The sequence below is a fragment of the Pristiophorus japonicus genome, chromosome 1 (assembly GCF_044704955.1).
Source record: "Pristiophorus japonicus isolate sPriJap1 chromosome 1, sPriJap1.hap1, whole genome shotgun sequence".
Lineage (NCBI taxonomy): Eukaryota > Metazoa > Chordata > Chondrichthyes > Pristiophoridae > Pristiophorus > Pristiophorus japonicus.
Window position 1 is genome coordinate 77,451,288 of NC_091977.1, and position 16,642 is coordinate 77,467,929.

Sequence of the window (16,642 nt, forward strand, 5' to 3'; positions counted from 1 at the left end):
CGACTGGGATGGTGTCGTTTGTATAGATGAGCAGCTTCACTTGGATCAGGATCATTTTAGGTCATTCGATTGGATTGTCCCAGAGTTTCTCAAAGGCCGCCTGATTCATCAGTGACTGGCTCGCCCCTGTGTTCACCTCCATCGTGACTGGAACACCATTGATTTCAACTTCCATTTTCAACGGGGAGCTCTCGGTGATGCAGGTTAAACACTCTGTACACCTCATTGCGGGGCTGAGCTGCCTCACGGACTCTCTCTTCATCGTCGCTGGAGTCCGGATGATCGAGCAACTCTTCATTGACTCGGTGAGTACAATTTCCCTTGCACATTCGCTGGAGGTGGCCTTTCGTGTTACAGCCTTTGCATGTATAGTCTTCATAGCGGCACTGGTAGGCCCTGTGAATTCCTCCACAGTGCCAGCATGGGATTGGGTGGTTGGCCCCATGTGGTGGACTCAGGGTTGCGGGACTCGGTGTTCTGATCTCTCTCCCCTGGGAGCGACTGCATTCAGAAACCCTGCCTCTAAAAGGCGCCAGTCGGTTCACAGTACTTGCCGGGTTAGAGTCCTGGGGGTGAGTCATCCGCATGGACTCACAGGCCGAGATCAAGAACACCTGGCTCACGTTAATTGCCTTCTGCAGGGTGACCATGGTGTCTGCAGAAAGCAGCCTGTGGAGAAGGTCCTCCATATAACGAAGGTGTCCTGCAGCGCTTCGGTGGGGTGGTTGCCAAAATCACACGGTGCAGCCAATCGTCTGAGGTCTGCAGCATATTTTGCGATTTCTTGGCCTTCGGGCCTCCGGTGGGTGTAGAACCGGTGTCTGGTTGTGAGTTTGAGGTTTGAGTTGTTCCTGTATCAGCCTTACAAACTCCTCATATGTTTTGGTCATTGTCTTCGCTGGGGCTAGCAAGTCCCTGACGAGGCCATAGACGGTGGGCCCACAGCTGGTGAGCAGGATAGCTCTGCACTTATCAGCCAGTGAGGTCGGGTCATCTCCCGCCAGGTCGTTCGCAATAAAGAAGTGGTCGAGCCTTTCCACAAAGGTCTCCCAATTGTTCCCATCGGCAAATTGTTGAAACTTTCCAAGGTTAGCCATTATCGCGTGGAAATTCGTAATCTCGTCGCCAATTATTATGTCTATAAGCACTCTAGTAATGACTCCATGAGGCAGGGTATTGTACTTGAACTGTGGTGACCTTAGTCCATTTATTACAACTCCTCAGTTAGGGTACAGCATGGTGAGCTCCCTTTTATACCTGGTTACCTGTCATGTACAAGTGACCCCTAGGTCTCCATCAGTTGCACCCTCGGGTGGTAAAAGCATTGTGTATACAGTGTGAAGGTACATCCAGTAGTCTTATGTAACTGTACATTGAGTGTACAGGGCGTATACTTATGTTATACATACACAACAGCCATGGTCTTTGTGGCCATGGGATGGGCTTCATTGGCGCTGGCCGGATGTTTGTGGTCTTTTCGTTCAGACTGCATGCTTTGCAGTTTGAGACAAACTCCTCGATGTGAGTGTCAATACCAGGCCACTATACTGAGTCACGGCATCTCTGCTTCATGCGGACAATGCCAGGGTGTCCATCGTGTGCCAATGAGCGAATGCGCTGTTGAAGCGACTTGGGAATTACTGCTCTATCACCATGAGCTAGGCAGCCATCGTTCCAAACGGAAAATCCATCGCAAAGTCTGTGGAGGGTTTTCAGCTCTTCCGGAATTTGCTTAGACCGCTCCGTCTGGAGAAAGTGGCACACATGCTGGAGCATAGCATCACACTGTGATTCAGTTTTAAGTTCATCGCACAAGACAAGGTTTCTGATTGCCTGAGTGATGATCGACATGACATATGTGTCGTCATCTATGAACAAGTCAGCACCAGATTTCGAAACAGGTGTTGAGCAGCTGAGCATATCAGCAACGTGGTTGTGACTGCCAGCAATGTACTGTACATCAAAGTTATACTGATGAAGGAGATCTGACCATCAGCTGATTCGTAGTGGTCTGTGCCCAGATTCAGTTGTAACGAGTAGCGTAGTTAGCGCTTGGTGATCGGTACAGAGGGCAAGTTTCCTGCCATAGAGTTAGATGTGCCAGCGTTCACATGCGTAGATGCAAGCGAGTGCTTCGCATTCCCCTGTAGAGTATTTACGTTCTGCAAACGAGAGCGTGCGAGAGGCGAAGGCTACTGGGCGTTTCAGGCCATCAATCCATTGCGAGAGCACATCATATCATCATCATAGGCAGTCCCTCGAAACGAGGATGACTTGCTTCCACACCAAAAACAACTGGATGAGTTCACAGGTGTTTCGAATGAAGAACCCGAATTACATCCTGAAGGGTGGAAGATGCCTGTGCGTGGATTTTTTTAAAATGGGGTGGCCATTGAACACCAGCCACCACATGGGCTTGACAGAGCTAGGTCTTGGTCCAGTGGCAAGGATTACCCAAGACAACTGGAGACCTGCTCTGCTGTACGGACCTAGTGCGCACACATATCACAGTGTGGGCTGACCTGTGCTGCCTCTGGGTCCCTGGCCCTGAACTCACGCCTCACCTGCACCCCGATCACATCCCTCCATAGTCTCTCGCCGCTCCTGCTGTGCCCTGAAATGTACAGGGTGCATGGACAATAGACCCGGAACAGTTTGAACAATCAGTTTCCTCCCCATTCCAGAATTGGCCTCTAAGAATTTCGGAGATCAGGATTATCCTCCCAAGGCGATGTACTGCACATTAAAGTTATACAGATGAAGGTGATCACAGCACCCATGGTGGTGCCTGATGCATCCATGGTGATGTACGTAGTGGCATTCGGATCAAAGGGCACGAGGATAGGCGAGGATGTGATTTTCTCCTTACGTGTGGTGAATGCCTGAGCCTGGGAATCTGTCCATTCCCAGAGGACATCCTTGTGCAGCAACTTGCGAAGTGGTTTGGCAATGTGCGTGTAGTGCAGGACAAACTTCAGATAGAAGTTGCAAGTGCCGAGGAATGATGAAAGTTCTTTGACGGTGGTAGCCTCCTGCATTTGCTGGATCACGTCAATGTTGTCAAGCGTTGTGTGCTGTGACTCTGTAGCCCAGAAAGTTTATTTTTCCAGCAGCAAATATACACTTATTGGCATTAAACATAATGTTACGTGTAGCAAGTTTAACCATAATTGCGTGAAGTTGCTGGTCGTGTTCTTCCATTGTCAGTCCATGGACGACGATATCGTCAAACAGATTGAGGGTTCCCTCTATGCCTGCTCGCATAGTAGTGGTGCAGAAGATAGTCCGTAGGGCATGCGTCGATACTGATTCAGACCATCGTGCGTCGTGAATGCCGTGCCAGTTTACTGTCCTCCGCTAGGGGTATTTGCAGCTAACTGCGGTGCATGTCGAGTTTATTGAACCGTGAAATTCTGAAGACAGTTGGTCGATGGTAGGAAGTGAGTACTTGTCGGGGATGATGGCCTTGTTGACCTCTTTCAGGTTGATGCATAGGCGATCTCCCCATTTTTACACCAAGTAATGACTAAGTTCTAGATCCAGGGTGAGGAGTCAATGCTCTCAATGAATCCCTGAGATTCGAGTCGCGTTAATTCTGTGGATACTTGGTCGCGAACCGCGAATGGGAGACGGCGAAGTCGCTGCGTAACTGGTTTGATGGCAGGGTCAACGCGGGGACGATGGCAGAATTTTGTTGTCACTCCAAACCCTGTGAAGATTGAGGGATACTGCTTGTCAAAGTCCACCATGTACACAGATGTGCCGGTTGGGTCGTAAACTTTGAACCCAAGCTTGTCAAAAAGTTCAACACCCATGAGGCTTCATCCCTTCGCGACATGAAAGGAAAAGTTCTTCAATGTTATGTCCTTGTATTATATCGGGACAGATATGACCCCAATTTTGGAGTCGGAGTACGCATGTAGAGTGGAAGTTGTGGGTTGCAGTTGACAGTGGTTGAAGTAGGTTTCGTACACAGCGTCGCTCAATATGGAGACTTTGGTTCTAAGGTCAATGAGGAGGCAGCAGTGCGTGCCAACAATGTTTACCTCACAGTTCTTGAATTTGCCTGAACCGATGTGCGAAATGTCACTAACGGTGTAAACCATACTGGGTTTATCACCATCAGGGTTGTCCACATGTCGAATATGCTGCGATGAGTGACAGACACTCATAAAATGGTTATTTTACCAGATGCAGAGCACTTCTTCCCACGTGCAGGGCAGTTAGGACTCTTTGCTGAATGTGATTTGTCCCCACAGTTAAAGCAGTGGAAGTTAGGCCCGCGATCCATAGTGGGTGGCTTATTACTAGCCTTGGGTCTCTGCTGTGATTTCCGCTTTGGACGAACACTTTGCACATGGGCTGTAGCTGAAGTCTGTTGCACAGGGGAAGCAGGGGATCTGATCGCGTTTAAATTGGAAAGCGCTGATTCGATTTGGATAGCCAAATTAGTTACTTTATCCAATGTAATTTTGTCATCCTCCATTAGCAAGTGTTCCTGAATGCGGGGGATCGTTGTTTTCTTAATAATTTGATCCCTGATCATTTCCTCTGTGAGTGCTCCAAAGTCACACGTAGTGGCCAGTTAATGAAATTATATATCATTTGATTGGTTCACCGTTCCCTTGCCCACTTTGACGAAATTTGTAACTCTCCATCATGATACTTTTCTTTGGTCCAAAATATTTCTCTAGGGCGCTTACCGCTTTGTCATAGGACTCCGTGTCTTCGATTTGGCCAGAGTTGCGTTGGTCTTCAGTGTCAAGGCAATGGATAAGTATTGCACAGCAACGAGCTAGTGTTACGTGTCGGTATCTAACCCACTCACCGTGATATACGTAGAAAAGCTTTTTATCCATCTCAGCCACAGAATTGGAGGGTCCCCGGGCGTGGAGAGGAAAGGCGGTAGGGTGGTTAATTTGATTCATCCTCATCGCCAAATTATGTTGTGTACGTAAATAAACAGGCTAACTGAATCAGGAGTAAAGTAACTTAACTGTGTCCTTTATAGCAACACCCAAAATGCTGTCCCAAAACTAGCATGAACCAGCTTGTTTACAGCACTGTGTGAATAGCTCCCACAGGGTCCTAATGCCTGTTGAGTGTCCTGTGAGAGTACGTGCAACAACACATTCAATGACTGTGCACACAGTAGCAAAGCTAATACTGTGCCTTGTAGTGGAGGGGCAGATGTAGCAGTTTGCTGGTCTCTGAGCGTAAAGTGCTTTCAAGACGACAAAGTTAAAGTGAGCACTTACCTATTGGGCTGGCATGAAACCCCTCGGCTGTCCCTCATCCATTCTCTCAATAGTCTTTATGCCAGTTATTTGGAGAGCTTGCTTTTCATATCAGGCACTATTAGGACTTCTGCCTGTGTGGGTTATCCTTCAAAGGTTGTGGGAAGCCTTCTCTTAACATTTGAATGTAGGAGAAGGTGCAGTCTTATTGCAAGCTTACATACTACCTGGCATGAAAAGAGTAAAGAGCTTGCAAGCAGTTTGAGGAACCATAGTATGTGGGGGTGAAAATACATGATAGTTCTGTGAATCAAAGGAAGCCTTCACAACCAAGTTGGAGCTATAGCTTCATTGACATGGTAGTCAGAAGATGTAAATGTAAGAGTTGGAGCCAGTGCTTTGCCTGCTGTATTGCTAATATGGCACCATAATGTAGGCGGAGTACTTGATGCATGCATAGTATTTGCATTCTTTTCCATTCAGTGGGCACAATTTATTGAAGCTCATCTAGGCACTCTCCCTCAGCTCTAAGAACTTTTTGTATAATTGCTCATATGATCCATGAACATGGGACACCGTATTCACTCTGTTTATCATCTACTGCCATGCCTGTTGCAAAGTTGCTTTATTAGGAGGGTTCCCCATAGTCTCAAAATTGGCTACTCCCCTCAGCATTACCTGGTCAGTTAAGGGGAAATTCATGGAGTGCTTCTAGCCATCTTCTTTGAACAAGCAGTCAGCGAGGTTCTGACCACATATCCATACCATTATTAAGACCGCCTATTTCCATCTCCATAACATTGCCCGACTCCATCCCTGTCTCAGCTCATCCATGCCTTTGTTGCCTCTAGACTTGACTATTCCAACGCACTCCTGGCTGGCCTCCCACGTTCTACTCTATGTAAACTTGAGGTCATCCAAAACTTGGTTGCCCGTGTCCTAGGTCGCATCAAGTCCTGTTCACACATCACCCCTGTGCTCGCTGACCTATATTGGCTCCCGGTTAAGCAAAGCCTCAATTTTAAAATTCTCATTCAGGTTTTCAAATCCCTCTATGGCCTCACCCCTCCCTATCTCTGTAATCTCCTCCAGTCCCACAACCCCCCGAGATATCTGCGTTCCTCTAATTCTGCCCTCTTGAGCATCCCTGATTTTAATTGTTCAACTATTGATGGTCATGCCTTCAGCTGTTTAAGCCCTTAACTCTGGAATTCACTCCCTAAATCTCTCTACCCCTCTTTCCTCAATTAAGAGGCTCTTTAAAATCTAACTCTTTGACCAAGCTTTTTGTCATCTGTCTTAATTTCTTCTTATGTGACTCGGTGTCAAATTTTGACTTATACTGCTCCTGTGAAGCGCCTTGGGACATTTCACTACATTAAAGGCTGCTATATAAATACACATTGTTGTTGTTGTAGTGGCTCTTTAAGAGAAGAGAAGAAATATTTATTACATCTTTCCACCTCCATTTCTCCTCCATTTATTCACATTTCCTTTTCCAAAAACCTTAAATACAGATAAAAATATGGCCCTTAACGTGTTTTGCTTAGTTTGATGATGTCATAATCAGAGTAGCTAAGAAACCCTCACATACATTGTGGTACTCAGTTCATGCAGATGTAATACTGTTCAATTGGCCAATATAATTTAAAAATAACAATCTTGACCAAGACCAACTCATTATACTTCACATCGAAAGATCTGAATTACTAAGGATAATGAGCAACATTATGCACCTGCTGGATATTGGAGGCAGTTTATTTGTAAATTGATTGTAAAATTCTACATACTTTTAGCTGACAAATTCAGTAGGCAGGGTAATTCCTCTTCTGCTTGTGTTGTTAAGAAGCTTTTCCTGGCAAATGAAATTGAATCAAATCTGCTCTGAGAGCTATTGTTGTAAACATAGTAAATGCTTCAATATGTGTTTTTAACAACATTAACATCACTGGTGAATAATGTTACAACTTGGATTTGAACATTGCTACTGGACAATTTTGCTTAATCCTCCCTACTAATTACTGAGGTGCGTTTCCTCGACTGATATCACTGTTGGGCAAATGAGCTCAAATGTATCTCTGTCCACCTAAACAAAGCCTTAAATCTCAGGGAATATTCAAAGGGCCTAATTTTGAAACTTTTAAAAATGGTGCCTATAAAACAAGAAATTAGTAAATTTAATACAAAAGCAAAATACTGCGGATGCGGGAAATGTAAAATAAAGACTGAAAATGCTGGAAACACTCAACGGGTCAGACAGTATCTGTGGAAAGAGAAACAGAGTTAATGTTTCATGTCGATGACCTTTCGTCCGAACAGAATTGGCAAAAGATCATTGACCTGAAATGTTTCTCTGTTTCTCTTTCCACAGACATTGCCTGACCTGCTAGTATTTCCAGCATTTTCTGTCTTTAAATTAGGAAATTTGTTTTGTCACAAAACTTGTAGGCCTAGGAATTCTTCTCGGCGGTGGTCAAAGTGGACAATATCGGATGGGCCAACCGTTGTACATAGTGCCTGATATTCAGTTCTACTGACTGCAATGGAACTCACTATCAGGAGCAGCGGATAACGGGTGATCGATCCGATAACCCCCATTTTGCGCCACTGTCCAAGTTGAATTTCTAGATAGCGTCTGCTCTATAATTCCATTATAAGCAGCTGCTTTAGGGCATAGAGAGAGACCGTTTAAAGTAAGTAAGGACAAACATATCCCTACAATGTAGTATGTTCATGCAGGAATCCCTAGGGTGTTTCATAAGTTGCTTTTAAAATGATTCAAGGTACATTGAATATTCAACTATATTCAAACAACCTGAGGCTGGTGTCTTCCATTTCTGCACTTCCCAGTCTGTGACCACACTCCCCCCCACACACATGCTCAACCCCCGCCCTGCACTCCATTTACTTTAATGGGAGGAAAATTGCAGATGGGCAAGCAGAATGATGGTGAACCCTGATCTGAGTACCTCGAGTGTCCTGAATGAGTAATGCTAATCAATGAGCTGATTGATCTATGGAATATGCCAGAACCGGCTTCACTCATTTCCTAATGAAGGTTTTTAACAAGTGTTAATTTGAAAAGATATGTATGAAACTAATTAAACTACCAGAATATTATTATTTATCAAGTTTTCTGTTAAGAACAGTCCTTGTTTTCAATTAATTTCAACATTTATAAAAGGTGTATAATTGAATATAGTTTCCCAGTAGTTATCCCTATCCCTGCCCAATGTCTTTCTTCCAGTATGAAAGTATAGCTGTTTTTGCTATCCTAAATTGACTAACCAGGTAAGAGGAAGTTTAGTAAGAGGATCTCCTGCTGTATCTTCAGATAGTGGAAATTCTGGAAAGACGGTGTAAATGATGCTGATCTTCTGTCCAGGTTATGGCAGGAGAATCATAGAAATTAGAAATTTACAGCATGGAGGGAGGCCATTTGACCCATCATGTCCCTGCCGGCCGACAATGAGTTATCCAGCCTAATCCCACTTTCCATCTCTTGGTCTGCAACCTTGTATGTTATGGCACTTCAAGTGTATATCCAAGCACTTTGATCGGGGAATCCCGATGGAAATTTTAACCCAAGGTGTTCCATGGTTGAAATCATTTGAAATAAAATGGCAAATGGAAAACACAATTATGTTAAAAAAAATGTAAATTATTAACCTCTGGAGAATAGACATGTTTGGCAGGGAATGAGGAGTGGGAAAGATGGTACCATTTCTGAGAGTCGGCCTGGCTCAGGTCAAGAGCAAACATGGGCCCATGCCTCAGGCTATTTCAGGGTAAATCTTTGGCCCGGATTTTTCGAAGTCTTTGACGATGTATAAGTGCCCCGTAAGTTCTGGGAAAGGAGGGAGGGGAGGAAAGAACAAAAGGGTGGAAGGCAGGAGAGATTAAATGACAAGAGATGATTATGCAAGGCAAAAGGGGTAGTAACGGGACCAGCCACATAAATACTGTGGCTACAAGAGCAGGTCAGAGGCTGGGTATTCTGCAGCAAGTGTCTCACTTCCAGGCTCCCCAAAGCCTTTCCACCATCTACAAGGCACAAGTCAGGAGTGCGATGGAATACTCTCCACTTGCCTGCATGAGTGCAGCTCCAACAACACTCAAGAAGCTCAAACACCATCCAGGACAAAGCAGCCCGCTTGATTGGCAGCCCATCCACCAGTTTAAACAATAAAACATTAAAAAAATCCACGCTGAGGCATCTTCCACCCTTCAGGATGTAGTTCAGGACCTGGAATATTAGATCCTACATTGAAACACCTGTGAACTCATCCTTTTTTGGCATGGAAGCAAGTCATCCTCATTTTGAGGGACTGCCTATGAAGATAAACATTCACTCTCTCCACCATCGGCACACCATGGCTGCATTGTGTATCATCTACAAGATGCACTGCAGCAACTTGTCAAGGCTTCATCGACAGCATCTATCAAACCCGTGATCTCGACCACCTAGAAAAACAAGGGCAGCAGGCGCATGGGAACATCATCACCTGAAAGTTCCCTTATAAGTTACACACTGTCCTACCTTGGAATGATATTGCCATTCCTGGGTCAAAATCCTGGACCTCCCACTCTAACAGCACTATGGGAGTACCTTCACCGCATTGACTGCAGCGGTTCAAGAAGGCATATGAGGGATGGGCAATAAATGCTGGCCTTGTCAGCGATGCCCACATTCCAGAATGAATGAAAAATATTTGCTATATAGCAATGTCAACACAGTCTGAATGGATGTTTTATAGCCATCATATGTTCCTCTTCTGTTTCTATCACCAAAACCAGCTTAAGCTCCCACTGAAACAGAAGAAACTAATACCTCAGAGTGCACGGTGTCACTCACCCCGCTTGTAACAAGCAGCAGAAACTGTAACAGAACTCCAGGGGATTTAGATCATCAGTTTGAGCAGGGAGCCCTGGATAAATCACAATGAACATGAACATATGGTGATGGAAGTGGATATCATAGGGTATTAGAGCAAAGCACACACATGATTGAAACATATTCCACATCGACAGGCTGCTTGTTGGGTGGCAAAGCCTGCGGCACATGGCCGCAGGTAAGGGCAGTGCAGGAAGGGAGAGATCACAGGGGGGGGTGGGATTCCCTGGTTGGGGGAGAGATGTCTGGGGGGGAGAGCATGGCCAGGAGGGAGATGGTGGTCTGGGGGCACGATTGTAGTCGGGCGGAGAGATGGTGATTGGGGGGGTGAGATGGTAGTTGAGGGCTGATGATAGTCGGGGAGCAGAGACCGTGGGAGAGCATGGAGGTGAGGGGAGAAAGCGAGGGAGAGATTGTGGGACTCGCTGATCATGAAGTGGGAAGCAGATTAGCGTATTGGTCCACCAGCGTGCTATAAATGCACTTACCTGATGGATCTGGGCCTTCCCGCATCTTTTTTCCTGCCAGGTTTCCCTGAATCCTGGGAAACCTGGCCAAAATGGGTTAAAATGTAAAATGTAGTTAAAATGGAGGCACGCAGCCTCTTTAGAAGCTGTTACCCACTGACCCACCTCCTGAGAGCAGATTGGTCACCCACCTCTTGTCTCACCTCCATTAAAACCATATATCAGTGGGTTCGAGACGTGTTGGGTTCGGGTTTGAAATGTTTTAAATTTTAACTTTTCACCTGACCCAAACCCACCCATTCTTGGGAGTTAAAATTACCCCCAAGTATTCAGAATGAAAAACCAGCATTGTGCAGTAAGGTTATACTCCTCATCTTTTTGTCCTGCTGCACAGTAGATGGAACTTATTCTGAATAGCTCTAAATTCCACATATCTTGTAAGGCTTTTGTTTTGACAAGCAATCTGGGACTCTTGATCAGATTTATTCATCTCCTTATAAAAGGTTAGATTTCAATAGCGTGTGAACAATTTCTTCCACCTAATTTAATATGGGCAGAGAATAAACTTATGCGAATTTAGCCAAGACCCAGTTTCCCAGTCATTCCACGTTCCGATTTGCTGCCTGCCAGAAAACAGGTGGAAATGTTCACCTGGGAGTTCAATCCCTTTGTGCCTGTTTCTTTGAAAATGCTCTGCGTCAAACAAGCTTTGCATGGTCGATTTGTAATATGATAATGCTTACATTGGGGATCTTCTGGGGTCAAGCTCATTTGTATGTAGTTGAAAGGCTCCCAAGCAGTATTTCCATTGTCACTGGGTCGTCCATCCCAGATGAGTGGGGTGGGGGAGGGGTGGGGGAGTGATAACTGCCACACCTGTCACACTGTATTGTGGCAATTGGCACTGACTAAAAAGAAAAAATAGTTTAAATGTTTTTTTAAATTTAAATCTCCCTGTTTACCTTGATCACTCTGCAATCAATTGCACTAGGCAATGAGAACCTTTCATTTGTAAAAACTACCTCCACTGCCAATGTTGGACGGCCAGCGTTACTAAGGTGTTAATGTTGGGCTATACTTTGAGTGTGCTTACAAAATCTGAAGGCAAGAGTTAGATGAGATGCCAAGAAATATTTATTTCTGCAAATCATCAGCATCCTGGAACAAAAATGTCAAAGCATGCAGTAAGTATGAACTAGCTACAATCCTTTAAAAAGGATCTCGGCAATTTGTTGAGGGAAATGGACATTTCCTGTTACAAAGGATAACACCTAGCTTGTTGTGACAATAGAGTTTTATGAACTACTATGGTTTCCTGGTGGTTGATTGATCGCCTTAGGGAGGCAGAGAAGAATTTCCCAGAGTTATTCCTGAATTAATCACAGGTATGTTCCTTTTTCGTTTGCCTTCTTTAGGAGATTGCATGGTTAGGGTGGACTCATCCAGGCAAGTGGAGAGTATTCCATCATACGCCTTACTTGTGCTTTGTTGATGGTGGAAAGGTTTTGGGGAGTCAGGAGTGAGACACAGAATACCCAGCCTCTGACCTGCTCTTGTTGCCACAATATTTATGTGGCTGGCCCAGTTAAGTTTCTGGTCAATGGTAACCCCCAGGATGTTGGGTAACCCCCAGGATGTTGATGGTGGGGAATTCGACGATGGTAATGAGTTGAATGCTAAGGGTGGTCGTTAGACTCTCGCTTGTTTGAGATATTCATTACCTGGCACTTGTGTGGTGTGAATGTTATTTGCCACTCATCAGCGCAAGCCTGAATGTTGTCCAGGTCTTGCTGCATGTGGGTCTGGACTGCATCATTATCAGAGGAGTTGCGAATGGCAGTGAATATTGTGCAGGCATCAGTGAACATCTCCACTTCTGATGGAGGGAAGGTCATTGATGAAAAAGCTGAAGATGTTTGGGCCTAGGACACTGCCCTGAGGAACTCCTGCAGCGATGTCCTGGGGCTAGAATGATTGACCTCCAACCACCATAACCATCTTCCTTTGTGCTAGATATGACTCCAGCCAGTGGAGAGTTTTCCCCTTGATTCTCATTGACTTCAGTATTACTCGGGCTCCTTGATGCCACACTTGGTCAAATGCTGCCTAGATGTCAAGGGCAGTCTCTCTCACCTCACCTCAATACCTAAAAATAGTTGAGCTGGTCAACTTACATGTCCTATAATAATGCTTCTTCATTTAAGTATAAATCACTGAGGTCATGTACATATGAAAGTTACAGCTGGTAATAAATTATAGACCTAAAATAAACAGATAATGCTTCTGTTAAAATAGCAGAATGAGGAATTTCATATGAATGTACTAAATGTTAGTATGATTATGTCACAAACTGACAATTTACTGGCTTTTATCTTTTATATTTTACAATTAGTTTGATACATTAGATCACCAGTGAGCTTTATTGTAAAGGAGTCTCACATTCATTTGAATATTGTAGTGGCATAAAGAAACATTCTGTTGAGGGAGATATTTGTGATAACATCGATCTCATGTACAAAAATGCATATTCTGTACATGCATGCTGCATATTCCAGGGGTTCAGGGTTTCCCCAACAACAATAACAAATTGAATTTATATAGCACATTTAACATAGACAAACATCCATCACATTTTGTAACTTGTGTTCACAGCAAAAAGACAGCTTCCATTATCATATCCCAGGCCATGCCTTTATACATGCCATGAATCATCATCATCGGCGGTTCTTTGAACGAGGATGACTTGCTTCCACGAGTTCACGGTGTTTCGATGAAGGACCCGGTGTTCCAGTCCTGAACTCCAAGTAAGGGGGTGGAAGTTGCCTGTGTGTGGATTTTTTTAACGTGTGGTGGCCGTTGCACACCAGCCACCACACGGGCTTGACAGAGCTAGATCTTGGTCCAGTGGCAAGGATTAACCAAGACGACTGGAGACCTGCTCTGCTATGCCATGAATAGCGTGCGATGGGTTAACAATTACTTCTTAACCACAGTATACCCACCAGAGAACACTCAGGCTGCCCATTTCATTATCTTATCTGTTCTGAGAAGCGGTAAACACTACAACATCAGACCAATGCATAAGGCTGAAATTGTTGTCAAATTTATTCAAAAGTAGAATTGTACACTGAAGCAGAAAGAAATTAAAAAATATAATTCTAGGCTTTCACACTACGTATTGGGCCCGAAATTGATGGCCTTACCGCCCACTGCCGCTGGCAGCTGCCGAGTTTTTTAGCCGCTCACTCCTCGGTGACAGATTCTTCCAGGTCTGCATCCGATGGGAGGGGAGTACTGCCGGGAACCACCCGCTGATGCCCACTAACAGCCTCTGGTGGCCAAGTCACATAAGTGACCTCCCGCCCACCAAGCTGGCATATTGGTGTGGGTGGGAGTTGGTTAGAGTCGGCGGCAGCAGGGAGAAGGATTGCTGCGTGGAGGCAGGTCTAAGCCTGACGGTAAGTAAAGGTTAGTGAACATTTTTTTATTTTATTTATTTCAGGGTTTTACCTGGATGGGGTCCCCTGAAGGTGTTATGGTGCTTTTTTTTAGAGTGAATAATTTTATTTTTCAGTGCTCTCCCCTCCCTGGGCCTGACTCAATCCTCGGCGACTCTTTAGCGAGGAATGCATTTGCCGCCGAAATTGGGAGCTCCCGCCCACTGCCACCAAGATTGAAGGCGTAAGCCGTTATTGGCTGCTGGGCACTACTGCCGTCGCTTTTAGAGGGACCTTCCTTGCAAAGTACCGCCTGGTCTGTCGGTGGCCATCGGTTATCGTTTGGGTAGCACTTGGACAGGCCTTGGCTTCCACCAAGTTCGGGCCCTTTTTGTTTCAAAACAAGAAAAGTCCAAGGGCTAGATATTCCATGTTTTTTCCATGCTTAACACCCACTTAACGTCCATTTTACCGCTGAAATGACGTATAACGCCCAGATATCGCCAATTAGCCACAAAATGGAAACTGACCGGCATTTTTCAGAAAGTTATCGCTGAGCGTTACTTTCCCCATATGCGTAACGTTGGGAAAAAAATAATACCGGCGCCCGTTTTTTTTGGGCGGAATCATCAGAATGGGCGAAATCAGCGTTCATAATATCATCCAGCGTTACTTTCCACACGGAATTAACGGTGAGATTCAATAATACCGCCTGCCCATTTTTTTTTGTCGCAAAGAGCACATTTGGCAAAACTAACTCCCACAATATCGCTCGCCCAAAAAGCCACCCGGAAAAAGTGGAACTGTTCTCAACTAAAGCCAGCTGCCATTTTTAAAATCACAAATCGCTTCATTCAAAAGGCTGCTTCAACTTCGGGAGAGTTTGAATTGACTCTGGAGTTCTTCTCAGATGAAGTGTCCATCTCAACAGACATATTTTCAGACTCTGGATTACTGGGGGTTTACTATAGGTGTATTATAGTGAGGAAATTATTGCTTCTGATCAATCGGTATTATACTTTCTTTACAATGGGGCCAGCCATTTCTCAGCCTGCATCGATTAATACGCAGATGCTGCAGAGTGCAGATGGCTCAAAGTGTGATGCACATCATTATGTCCCCAATTTAAGATGTGCAAGAATGAGGAGGAGGACCAGACCATACACACCCCGCACGTACTGGGAAAAAAGGTCTTACCTCAACGTGTCCAACCACACCTGTCTTCGAAGACTGCGCTTCCACAAGGTGGTGATCAATGAAATATGTGAGCTCATCAGGCCACATATGCAGCCTGCCATCAGGACATCAGTGTCGGTCGAGGTCAAGGTCACCGCGGCACTGTCTTTCTACACGTCCAGATCCTTTCGTGCCTCTGCGGTCGAGATTTCCCCTCTGTCTCACCATGGCACCCATCGCTGCATTAGACAGGTCACAGAGGCCCTGTACGCACGAAGGATGGACTTTATCAGCTTCCCCAAGATCACGGAGGCTCACATTGACAGGGCTGGAGTATTCTACCGCATTGCTAAATTCCCCAGGGTGCAGAGAGCAATATAGTGTACTCACATCGCCATGCGGTCACCTTCTCAGGACCCGGAGCTTTTTCGTAACAGAAAAGGATTTCACTCCCTGAAGATCCAACTAGTTGTCGACCACAACCAGATCATAATGGCAGTGAATGCTAAATGTCCGGGCACCTTTGATGAGGCCCAAATCCTGCGTGAGAGCGCTGTCTCTGACATTTTTAAGAATCAGCCACAAGGAAAATGCTGGATGCTTGGTGATAACCAATATGGCCGAGCCATCTAGCTGATGACCCCCCTGTGTTACACCCACACTGAAGCCGAGAAGTGATACAACCGGAGCCACAGAGACACACGCAATGTGGTCCACAAAACAATAACTGTGCTTAAGCAACGCTTCAGATGTCTGGACTCAAGTGGGGAACTACAATACAACCCTGAGCAAGTAGGTGAATTTGTGGTCGTGTGCTCCCTGCTGCACAACCTGGCTATCAGGAGGGGCCAAGAATTGCCAGAACGGACTGATGCTCCACCTCAGGCGAGAGAGGAAGAGGATGACGAGGGGCTGGACAATCAGGCTGGCTATGCAACCATGCCCACAACACCCTCCAGACTGCAGGAAAGGGCCCATGGTGGCTACATAGCTGCAAGACTCTTATTTGAGGAGCTGATATCTGAATGATTTTCCTGAAAGAACGTTACTGAGAGTGACAACGCTGACATGCTGCTGTGTGTGTGCAGCTCAGACATCAATTGTGCCCATCACCTTGGTGCCAGTTAAAGTTTACGTTGATTGAAGTTAAGTTATATTTAACGTTTTCATGTTGAGGAATCACCAGTGTGTAACGGTCCAGCTGTCTGAGACAATGCGCAACAAGGTTATGTTCAATAAAAAAAATGTTATACCAGCATTGGTCTGAATCATAAGTATCACGGGCAAAAACACCCAACCCCTGCCCACATCCCACTTTTTCCACCAATGACAGCAATCAAATATTCAACATGTCCAGCAACACAAAATACAAATGCAAAGCAGGAGGGTGGTTAACTCCCCCCCATAAATTACAACAAATTGCATACACCC